Consider the following 10,792-nt stretch of genomic DNA (forward strand, 5'->3'; position numbering starts at 1 on the left):
ATCTGTTTGTCAGTTAGTTTTATTGCAGCTAACCACTACCACTCTTGGTAAATATGCCTTTACAAACATAGATGGTATTACGTCCATCCTTGTGTGTCTTGATCCAAGCAGTTCTCTTCTTTTCCTTGGTTCCAGTCAATCTTAGTCTCTTTGCAGAACCCTCCCTGTGATAGCCTGAGTTACACAGCCTCCTCCTAATATTTGAGGTTGAGATGTGTGTGCTAAAACTCTGGGAAACATTGATGTGAACTGCAATCTGAGGTGCAGTTAATCCAAGATTATGAAGCTGCTACCTCTGATGAACTTGTCCTCTGCAGCAGATGGAACTTTTGGTCTTCTTTCGTGGAGTGGTCCTCCTCCAGAGAGTCAATTTCATCACAGAGTTTGATGGTTTTTTGCGACTGCTTTTGAAGTTACTTTTAAAATTCTTGAAACGTTCTGGATTGACTGACACAGCATTAAAAAATAATTATATGGGGATGTGTTGGTGGGGGTGGGATGGAGATTACAGTCTGAGTAATAGATCCATCCATGAGTTCAAGGAATTTTACAAATTTCAACAATAGTTTTATCCCTTCTTTCGATAATCACATGCTACACAGTGAAATCATTCTGAGTATCCTACTTGTACTACAAAATATTCTACTGGGAATGTGTGCATATATTTGATTGGTCATGTTGCATTGCTTGGTCACATTTAGCTCAGAATATATGTCAGTGAAAACACAGAGTCACTGACAATGGAATAGGATAGGACACACATTTCTTAGCAAAACTCCCACTACTTGTAGTTGTGGATAACAGTGACCTTTCATAATTAAAACCAACCACCCCCAGCATTGGCCTTATATTTCATCTACTTGCTGCAGACTTCTCATGAGACTTCTCTCAAGGTCAGACAGTGAGCATGTCATACAGTCTGCATGCTGACTGCAGCCTCGCATGTCCTCAGCTTCATAGTCAAAGAAAATTCTGTATTTAATACATCCACTTTCATACTGCTGAAGGTTGATGTTACGGTCTATTTCCAACAGGTCCAGTAACTATCCTCCCCCTGTCAATCATTTTCACTCTTAATCTTGTTTTGTCCAAAGAATCTGTTTTCTACAACACCTAGAACTTAGGTATAAGCACACATATACTGAAACAGCTGTAACTTATGAAGAAGATTGTCAGAAACTATTTTAATTCCTCCTGACATGTTTCCACTTCCCCAACAGTCATGACCCCAGTGACAAGCATATATACAGATTGTATAACTGAACCATTTAATACATATTATTGGTTTGTACAAGCATATCAGATTTGTTTGTATTAATGTTTCTATGGAAGTAAAAATGTACCCACTCATAATCACACAATCACTACAGAGAATCAAATCATCATAGAGATTGTGGAGAAGCAGACGGAGAAAAGATGAAGTAGAGGTGACAGGGTTTGTGAGCTTTTACTTCTTTACAACCATTATTTCTTGTCTGCCGCCTTATTTTCCTTCATTCCCTCTCTCTACCGCTCTCTCTCTCTCCTTCTATCGACTCCCTCTCTCTTGCTCTCTCTCGTTGACAAAGCAGATCTGATTGATCTAGTTCAGTGGAGGCCTGGAGGAAAATCTCAGCGCTTCACTGTGCTGAGTGTGTGCTGTGTGAAAATTTGGCTCACAATGTGGACAGATAGCCAGCCAATTAGCCAGTTAGTTAACAATGTAACATTTAATTAGCCAGTGAGCCACCCATAGTTTTTAATAAGGTCCAGTATTTGGTACCTAATGTAAAATAATAATGTAAATATGGTGCCCCACATTTAAAACAGACGAAACAAGTGCCATTTTACTTATTTTTGACTGTAAATAAATTGCATGAAAAGATCTACAGCCTGTCTCTTGGTACCTTACAATTGCACCAGTTCCACTTGTTTCTACTTTTGCTGTCCTGTCCTCAAAAGTATTTCATTTCATTTGTTGAAGAAGAAATTTTGCTAAAAGAGCTGTTATCCAATGTTACTCAAACAGGAGGAGATGCAGTGTTTGTTGCGGACTATTTTCAGCGGCGGATTCATCCACATTTGTTGCTCTAGTGACCATTTGGGGCAGCATTATGGAGGAATCTAATTCTATCCCTAACGGTGTATGAGGGACTGAATCTAAACATACTACAGCGTTTGCTCATGGTAAGGAAGGAACATGTTAGCCAGTGCAACAATGTGGCTCACTTTCATGGTTTAATAAATCTCAGCTGTGGCAAAAATAAGATACAACATGCTGTGGATACACTCACAATACTAATACTAACACAAACATTTTTGGCTTAGCTCCGCACTGGTAGAGAAAGAAGGAGGGAGAATAAAGAATATTACAACTTGTCAAGTTCTATTCACATCAAAGTGCTAAAAGGGTTGCTTGCAATCATCACTGGATATTCTAAATGAAATTATGGGTTAGCAAGATATGTTAAGCTTAAAGCCAGAGTTTTCAGTGTCACGAAGTTGGCTGTCTTGTAACCTACTAGATCACCATGGTAACTGATGCTGTGGCGCTAACCTGGTCTCAAACAGGTTATGTTAAGAGTTTCAGATTTAAATTCAGATCTAAGAACTGTCTCTCTTTAACCAAATTGTTTCCTGATGATTCTCTCCAAGTGATCCAGACTCTCAGCTGAGGAAATATGTTATTTATGCAAAACTGTCAAGCTGTACATTAGCAATTCTACTAAATGAAGCCATAGAGTTACAGCAACGAGAAGCGGACATATTCAGTTGGTAATGCAGATATATACAATGTATGTATGTATATATATTCAATCAGGAACATCCTGTCTCAGAGTGATGCTAAAAAACTAGTGTCGAGGATTTTTTCTGTCTAACACGGCTCAAGGTAAGTAACAAAAGCTTCAATCAGACTGGATCTGTCTTTGAGTCATTTATCATCTTGCAGCAAGAACAAGAAAGTTAAATACACAGCTCCCAGGCTGTCGGGGAGGTTCTCCATCTGATACAGAGTACATAAGTTTGTTTATACCCAAATGTAACTGACGTCAACCTCCTGTTGTTGCTGGGGCAAGTTACACTGAATTCATTGCTATTTTGTCACCTATGCAGTTTTTCCTATCGAGACTGAACTTGTGGTTTTATATGTCTGGTGCAGTTCCTGCCTCAGTGGCGGTTGACAAGGAACTGCTTCGCCTGAGGGCACAATGACCTTATCTTTAACTGACAGTAAGTAGAAGCTGTACCAAGAGGTAAGAGCTATGAGTTCAAAAGTTAACTGGAGTAAAGGTTACACTGAGAAGGTTAGCTGGAGCAGATGTTAAGCTGAGAACACAAAGCAATTTTTTGTTACACTAGACCATGCATTTGTAACTTGTAGGCTGGACTATTATTATCCTTATTATCAGAATGTCACGTTTACTCTCTTCAAAACCTCCAGCTGATACAAAACACTGCAGCCAGAGTTCTGACAGGAACCAATAAGAGAGATCATATTTCTCCTGTATTAGCTTCTCTTCATCGGCTCCCTATAAAATCCATTGTAGAATTTAAAATCTTGCGTCTCACATACAAAAGTCATAATGACCAATCTCCATCTGATTTTACAAACCTTATTGTACCGCATCATCCTAACAGAGCTCTTTGCTCACAGACTGCAGGTTTACTTGTGGTTCCCAGGAGTTTCCATGAGTATTTCTTTTTGGCTAAGTCAGGGATCAAGCTACATGTAAAAATTCTTTGCTTAAGTCAGGTAATGTTAATCCTTTAATATCAGCTTCCTCCTAAACTAAAAGATGGTGCATGTAAACCATGTCACAGACATCGAACAGCCCCAGTACCTGCGGGAATAGGAAACAGACTTTTACTTAATTGAGAGTAGTTCTGCAGTCTTTCTGGGCTTCTCCCGACAGTGATGACCTACTTCATGTTACACCCTTATCCCACCACACTTCTGTAAAACAGTTAAGCAGGAGAAATACGTAGACATTGTTTAGAATACATTCTAATTGTTTGCTGGCTTTTGTGTTGAAATGGTCACACTGTGAGGATGATATTCCCTCCCATCAGAGCACAGCACTGTATCCTGAAAGAAGCTCTTGTGTCTGCTTCTACATCTGTCCAGCAAGACTATGAATTATAGCTGGCATGTTAACTTGTCTTTTATGAAATTGTGTCCTCCACGATATGTTCATACTGGCATGACAGAGCAAGAAAAGAAACAGAGCACCATAGGACAAAGAAAAACATGAAAGACAAAAATAGGGCAAGTCAAACTGGTGAATGTTATTTGGCACTGATAATGACAATGATGGTAATAAAAGCTGTGAACTGTTAAGCTGTGTGTAATTTCTCTTTGTATTTGGAATTACATGTTGTGTGCTAAAAGTAAGTTTCTTATTAGTGCAGTGAGAGAAATCTGCTGCTCTTCTTCCTTTATGTCCTTTTAATCTGCCTGCAGTGGTTGGTTGGGACTGGAAATGCAATGCAAAGCTGCTCTCTGTCTCTGTTTTATTTCCTGTATTCAACAGTTTTCTACTGCCGTTTATACTCTTCTTACACAGAGTGCATATTTAGTTGCTAACAAAATATTACAACTACTTTGCTGAAAAGGTGTTGAGAATGAACATCTCTGAATGTCCAATTGATTACTGAATGCCCACTTAAATGCATCAGAAGACCCGCTGCTGTGTTGACAAACCCTGTTTGCACTGCACAGACAATAATCACCTGCATCCTATGATACAGAAATAAACTATCTTTAGCTGTAAGGAGCATATTTTTAAAGATGATTTCTGAACAGATTTATGGATGTCAAAGTTCTTTAAAAATTCCACTGGTTGTTGTGTGTTTTTGATTTGACTGGCTATGGAAAGATTGTGTCAGTCAGAGTCAGAAGAGTGGTAGAAGTAAAGGAAAATGTCTGACACATCCTTTGTTTAAAGTTCATCTTTTCAGCTACTCAGTAAAGGTCAGCCACCACTGACACACTTCCAATTATAGTAAAATTAGAATTAAAGGGCAAAGTGAGAAAAACGTGGTAGTGATGAGTGCTTTGCCCCAGTTGGGTACTGTTGGCACAAATTCTTCACTGAATGATAAAGTAGAAAACTATTATTATGCAACATTTTTTTCATTGTCTGGTTTTTACTTCATCCTCAGCACATCTCTGCAGTAACAGAGCAGTGATGCAATATGAGGTGAAAGTCACAGCAGAATGTCTGTGGTATAGTCTTGCTAATTAATTAGTTTCAATTAGTGTCAGTGTCATGCTTTTCTGATCGCATTTAAAGTGTCTTATTAACAAGAAGCTAATGTTTTTAATATAAGTTATACAATAATGCAAAGTAGTTAGTGCCTAATCTTGGAATTGACATCCTCGGACAGGCAAACATTTATTCTTCTCTGAAACAGTGCCCATTATTCTACTCATGCAACACATAACATTAGTATGTTATTGTCGTGGATTCTGCTGGAAGCCGAAAGCCCCTCCTGCTCTTCCCGCATACCCCTCTGCTTAGTCTGATGATTCTGTACCTCTGCCTGGTTGGACTGATTACTGGTTTGAACTCTGTCAACATGACATGATGTTTAACATGCAAACTCCACCCAGAAAGATCCTGGGTGTCCTCATGGGTACGCAAACCGGCGACCTTCTCGCTGTGAGGCAACGGTGCTAACCACCGAACCACCTTACAGCCAAAATAAAGTCGTGTAGGACATTCCTGACTCTGTCGGGTGATTCTGCATTTTCTACCTGAACAGTTCATTTTTATCATTTGAATAAAAAAAGAAACTAATCACTCACATGGAAGAAAGTAACTGCCCCAAGAACTGGGCAGCTTGCAGTAATTGATTCTATGGATTTGTATCATATCAGATAGTGCTTCAAACGGCTATCTGTCCAAAAGCTGAAGTTGGAATTGTTGAAAAAGTAGAAATAAAGGGTTTTGGAATGACCTGGTCAAAATCCAAGATTTGAATCCTGAGATTTAAAACACGCAGTGCATGCAAGAAACCCCTGAATCTTGCAAATGAAAAGTTTTTCATGTCATTACCAGCTAAATACTTGGTTAAAAAAAAATTAAATAAATAAAAAGATACATATATAGTGGAAGCTTTAACATCTGCCATGCCTTGCAAAAGACATACTACCTTCTGCAGTAGCATGGAAAGTTAGCACTGAATGTAGATCATGAGATACAAACGCAAAGGCGCACCCACAGACTGGAGCATATATAAGGATCTGTTATTCACCTGTAGTATGAACAGAGAACATGTTTTCTGAGTTGAGACAAATAATGAAAAAGCACCGTTTCTAGAGCCTGAGGAGTAAAATAAACCTCCTGGTGGAGTTCCTGACTCTGACTCTCTAGCTGGTGGCTTGTCCACACTTCTCCAGGCCAACAGAGGGAGATAGTCTGGACTGTGGTCTATACTGTAGCATACACAGCTGTACTTTCTCTTTCACTTGGAATTGCAAATTCGATTTTCCTTTCCTATACTAGCACTACGTGTTAAGGAACCAGTATCCCAAAGTCCTTTTCTCATCTGGTTGTAGCTTTTAATCTACAACCTTAAATCAGTGGTTCTCAAACTTTTTGAGCCACGACCCCCAAGATAACATAAGTGAGTGTTCGTGACCCCCCAGTTAGAATTTTTAATAACTCATGAGTAATAACTTTCCTTTTTCATGCATTAATGCATTAAAAATTATGTTAAATGTGTTAAGTCCACAGATTAATCTCTTTACATTAACACCTTAATTTTCTTTTGAATGCATGAATAAAGTGAATTCATTTTGAACAAATACAAGGGAAAAAAATATTAAAACAAAACAAATTTAAAAAAAAAAAGCAAAAAAGAATAATATCGCATCATCAAATCATAATCTTAACAAGTTCGAAAAAGGAGTGGGAAGAAGTATACACTTTTAATTTTGACAGCCCTAATACACATTTGTTTGATAAAAGTAGGCTTTATTTTATTTTATTTTATTTTATTTTTACAATGATCTGGCGACCCCCTGAAATTATCTTGGGGCCCCCATTGGGGTTCTGACCCCCAGTTTGAGAACCACTGCCCTAAATGATCACAAACATATTTCCCTCCTTGCTAACACAGTCAGTTAAATGATTTGTACAGAAAACCACACTGTGGGCATGATCGCAAAATAAGCACTGGGAACACTGTCATGAGTGTTATTTGCTGAGACATGTAATGCTACATGTAGCCTGTGTGATCAACAATATACTCTGGAGATGTTTGCAGATCAAGCAGTTGTTTCCCAGGGCTCTCAGTGCGCAGTAGGGCACACAGCAGTGCATTCTGACTGGAAGACAAAAGAATGGAAAAAGAATACAGACACCTAATGAGAGTGTAGTGTGGACATTAAGCAGCGCTGCAGGATGGATGAATGAATGGATGGATGGACGTATGTCTGAGATGAAATCTTACTGCTGTTGTCAGAACAAATCACCAACTCACAGAAAGTGAGATTCTCCTGTGCTCAGTAAGGTAAAAAATGAAAATTGGGTGGCATAACAGGGAAATGTGTAAATAAATCAAGGAGAAATTCAAAATGTAGAAATGCTAGATCTGTTTTGTGCCCAATAAATAAGTCCAATATTGGTGTATTTTATGCCCTCATTAGACATCAGAGAAGGAGACAAAACAGGATTCATGGTCGTTGCTCTCTACACCAAAATGTGGAAAAAACAAGTCAGTCACACAAAGTGCTTTTGTTTGCTGCAGGGATTGCACAAGTGAACAAAGAAATACTGTATGTTCATGTAAAAACAGTTGCTTTTATAAGTGGTCAAACAGTTGGCACAGCTATGTAAATGACATTCACACCTCTCACCATTTTCTGATGTGTTATGAACTCAGCATATTAATCCCTAATGAAACACCTCACCTCATTTCACAGCACTATCTCCAGTACAGCAGCAGAGTCATGACATACTCACTGCACTGTATTGCTGAAGATGAAGAAAGTAAAAAGTTACAAAGAAAAGAGTAAGAGAGAAGAAAGGAGAGAGTTAAGGCTGAGGTCCGTTTGCTGCTGCTGGTGTTCACTGTGAAAATGCTATTACAGCCCGTTATAGCCTGGTGGCTGTGACTTTGCTGCTTGGCGTGTGTGTGTCTTGACAAGGACACATTGCCTGGCAGCGACAGCTGGATAGAGACAGACAGCCATGGGAAATATCATTTCTGCTTGTTGAACACACACACAGTTGGGTTTTCATCACTTAAGAGGGTATTACATTGACTTACACTGATCTCCTGGAGACTTCCTCCACTCCTCCTCACCACATTACAGAGGCACGACTGACAGCATTCACCTGCATTCTCTGGTATGGGAACCGAAATGTCCATGACCACAATAGCTTACAACAGCAAAAGAGATCAGAACGTCTGTCCCCTCCATATAATACCTTTATGCTTGGCACCTGCAAGGCCCTGTGCATCTTAAAACCTGACTGAACCCAGCTCCAGGAAGCTATCCTGGCTTGGCAACAGTTTCTCCCCTTAAGCTGTGAGGATTCACAACAGCTTGTATAGACAGGTCAACACCTCCAATCCCCTGACATGGACTATAACACCCAGGACAAGCACCCCAAACCCTTTCAAGAGAACACTAAAACAGAGGTGACTGCACATGCCACGCCTCTTTGATCCTCTGTTGCAATCCACAGCTCTCTATGGAATGTATAAGCTACATTACGTAAGGCAGTGTATTAAGCTGACTGTTCACTTACTGCCCAATATGTCCCACCATTTCACATTTACGATTGTAACAATACAATCAGTGTTACTCACTTCACTTATCAGTAGATTTAATGTTGTGATTGATTGATGTCCAGCAGTGGGTGGAAATGTAGCCTGTAGAACAATGAGCCTCTATTATGAAACTTTTGATCGAGAATGCACATGATATTCATGCTGTTAAAATTGAAAATAAAACAACAAATGACAAACAGTTAAATACCAAAAATACTAAAGAAGGCTACTTTGGGGTGATATATAAATATCTGTCAGGGCTAAGAACACCACACTCTAAAATACACACACATATCTATCTATCTATCTATCTATCTATCTATCTATCTATCTATCTATCTATCTATCTATCTATCTATCTATCTATCTATCTATCTATCTATCTATCTATCTATCTATCAATCTATCTATCTATCTATCTATCTATATGCAAAAAATTTTAAAGCTTTTAAATGTCACAGCTGAATAAAAGCTATGTTTTGAAATTATAGCTAAGCTTGATTCCCACTTCCCTGTATACACCATAGACTGTATGTAAGAGATGGATGGTGCAACCATGGCATCACTCAGTGGCTTGTAAACTGATTTTCAAATCGTTGAATCTGGCATTTGGTTGTTGCTGTGTTGGTCTTTACAAATTGGACATCATAAGCAAGTTGTGGAATTGATTTGAGAACTTGAGGACACTATTCATGGTGACAGGATAGCAACCTGTCAATCACAAATTAGCCCCATCCTAGAATATACACTACTTCCACTATTTCACTCCAAATGAGACAATAATTTATCAAATGAACATCATCCTGGATTCAAAGAGAGATGAAACTAGAAACAGAATCCATAAAGTCATTAGAAAAGGGTAATAAATTAATGGAGAAGTAGGTTCTTTTCTCATATACTTCTATACAGTTGGATCCAGAGGAGTCATCCCCCTGCTGGCTTAGACTTAGCTTGGTTTGAAGGCATGCATGTATCGGGCACCGCTTCTCATTTCTGCTACTTTGGATTATATCCAGTCACTAATAATCCAAATATGTGGATCTTGCATCCCTCCTCAGCTTTGGCAAACCAATAGTTTCTGGTTGACATAAAAGATCACTAACGCTGTAACAGCGCAGGAACGTTGCCACAGAAACCAGACTTCAAACTTCAGTATACTGCAAAATACATAGATTTACCTGGTGCTGATAGGATTAATCAGCATCTAGCTTGAATGTAATAGACATTCATTTATATGGAAATGTGCCACACTCTAGCTTTAATGTTCAAATTCTAATGCATTTTGCAACAGTTTTTAATGATTGTTGCTTTACACTGCCAAACACTCAAGGCTGTGGTGAACCCACTGACAGCAGGTCAGTTTTTCCTTGCCTTTCCCCTCTCTTCACTAAGCTCACTGGTTTCTGAAAGGCAAATTTGTAAAACCACATGTTACAGTTTATTGGTCATCACACCGTACTCTCATGCCTTTCTCTCCCATCGTCCCTGACTCTCACTCCCTCCCGTCCCCCTCCCTTTTGCTTTTGAAGTGTTGAGCACAGAGAGATTATCTTCACTTTATAGTTAGAGGGGAATGTGATGATACGAGCGGAAATGTAACTAATCAGCAACGGGCTGTAATCCACAGAGACTAGAAGGACAATACTGCTGGACTCCAACTCCCCGCTCAGGAATGTATGACAGGACTGAAAAAGCTGCAACCACTGATCAGGGCAAATCTGACTGAATACTACACACAGCATACTGGCACTGGAACTCGAAATTCTACTAACAGTGCTTTGTCTTGCAAATTACAAAAAAAGACAAGCAAAAAGAATTTTTTATTTTCTCTGGCCAATAATAATTACTTTTTTCTTTTTTTTTTTTTCAAATACAAGACTCTCCAAATGGTTGAAGCATTGCCCCATGGTAAAAAGTTTCAAAATACCTTTACAAAATGCAAAAAAAGTTACAAAAAACAAAACAAAAAAAACCAACTCAAATAGAAATTAACATTTTAAAGCAGACTTGCTCATCTGTTAGGTGGTGC

The sequence above is a fragment of the Stegastes partitus genome, unplaced genomic scaffold (assembly GCF_000690725.1).
Source record: "Stegastes partitus isolate 25-593 unplaced genomic scaffold, Stegastes_partitus-1.0.2 Scaffold1479, whole genome shotgun sequence".
NCBI classification, from domain to species: domain Eukaryota; kingdom Metazoa; phylum Chordata; class Actinopteri; family Pomacentridae; genus Stegastes; species Stegastes partitus.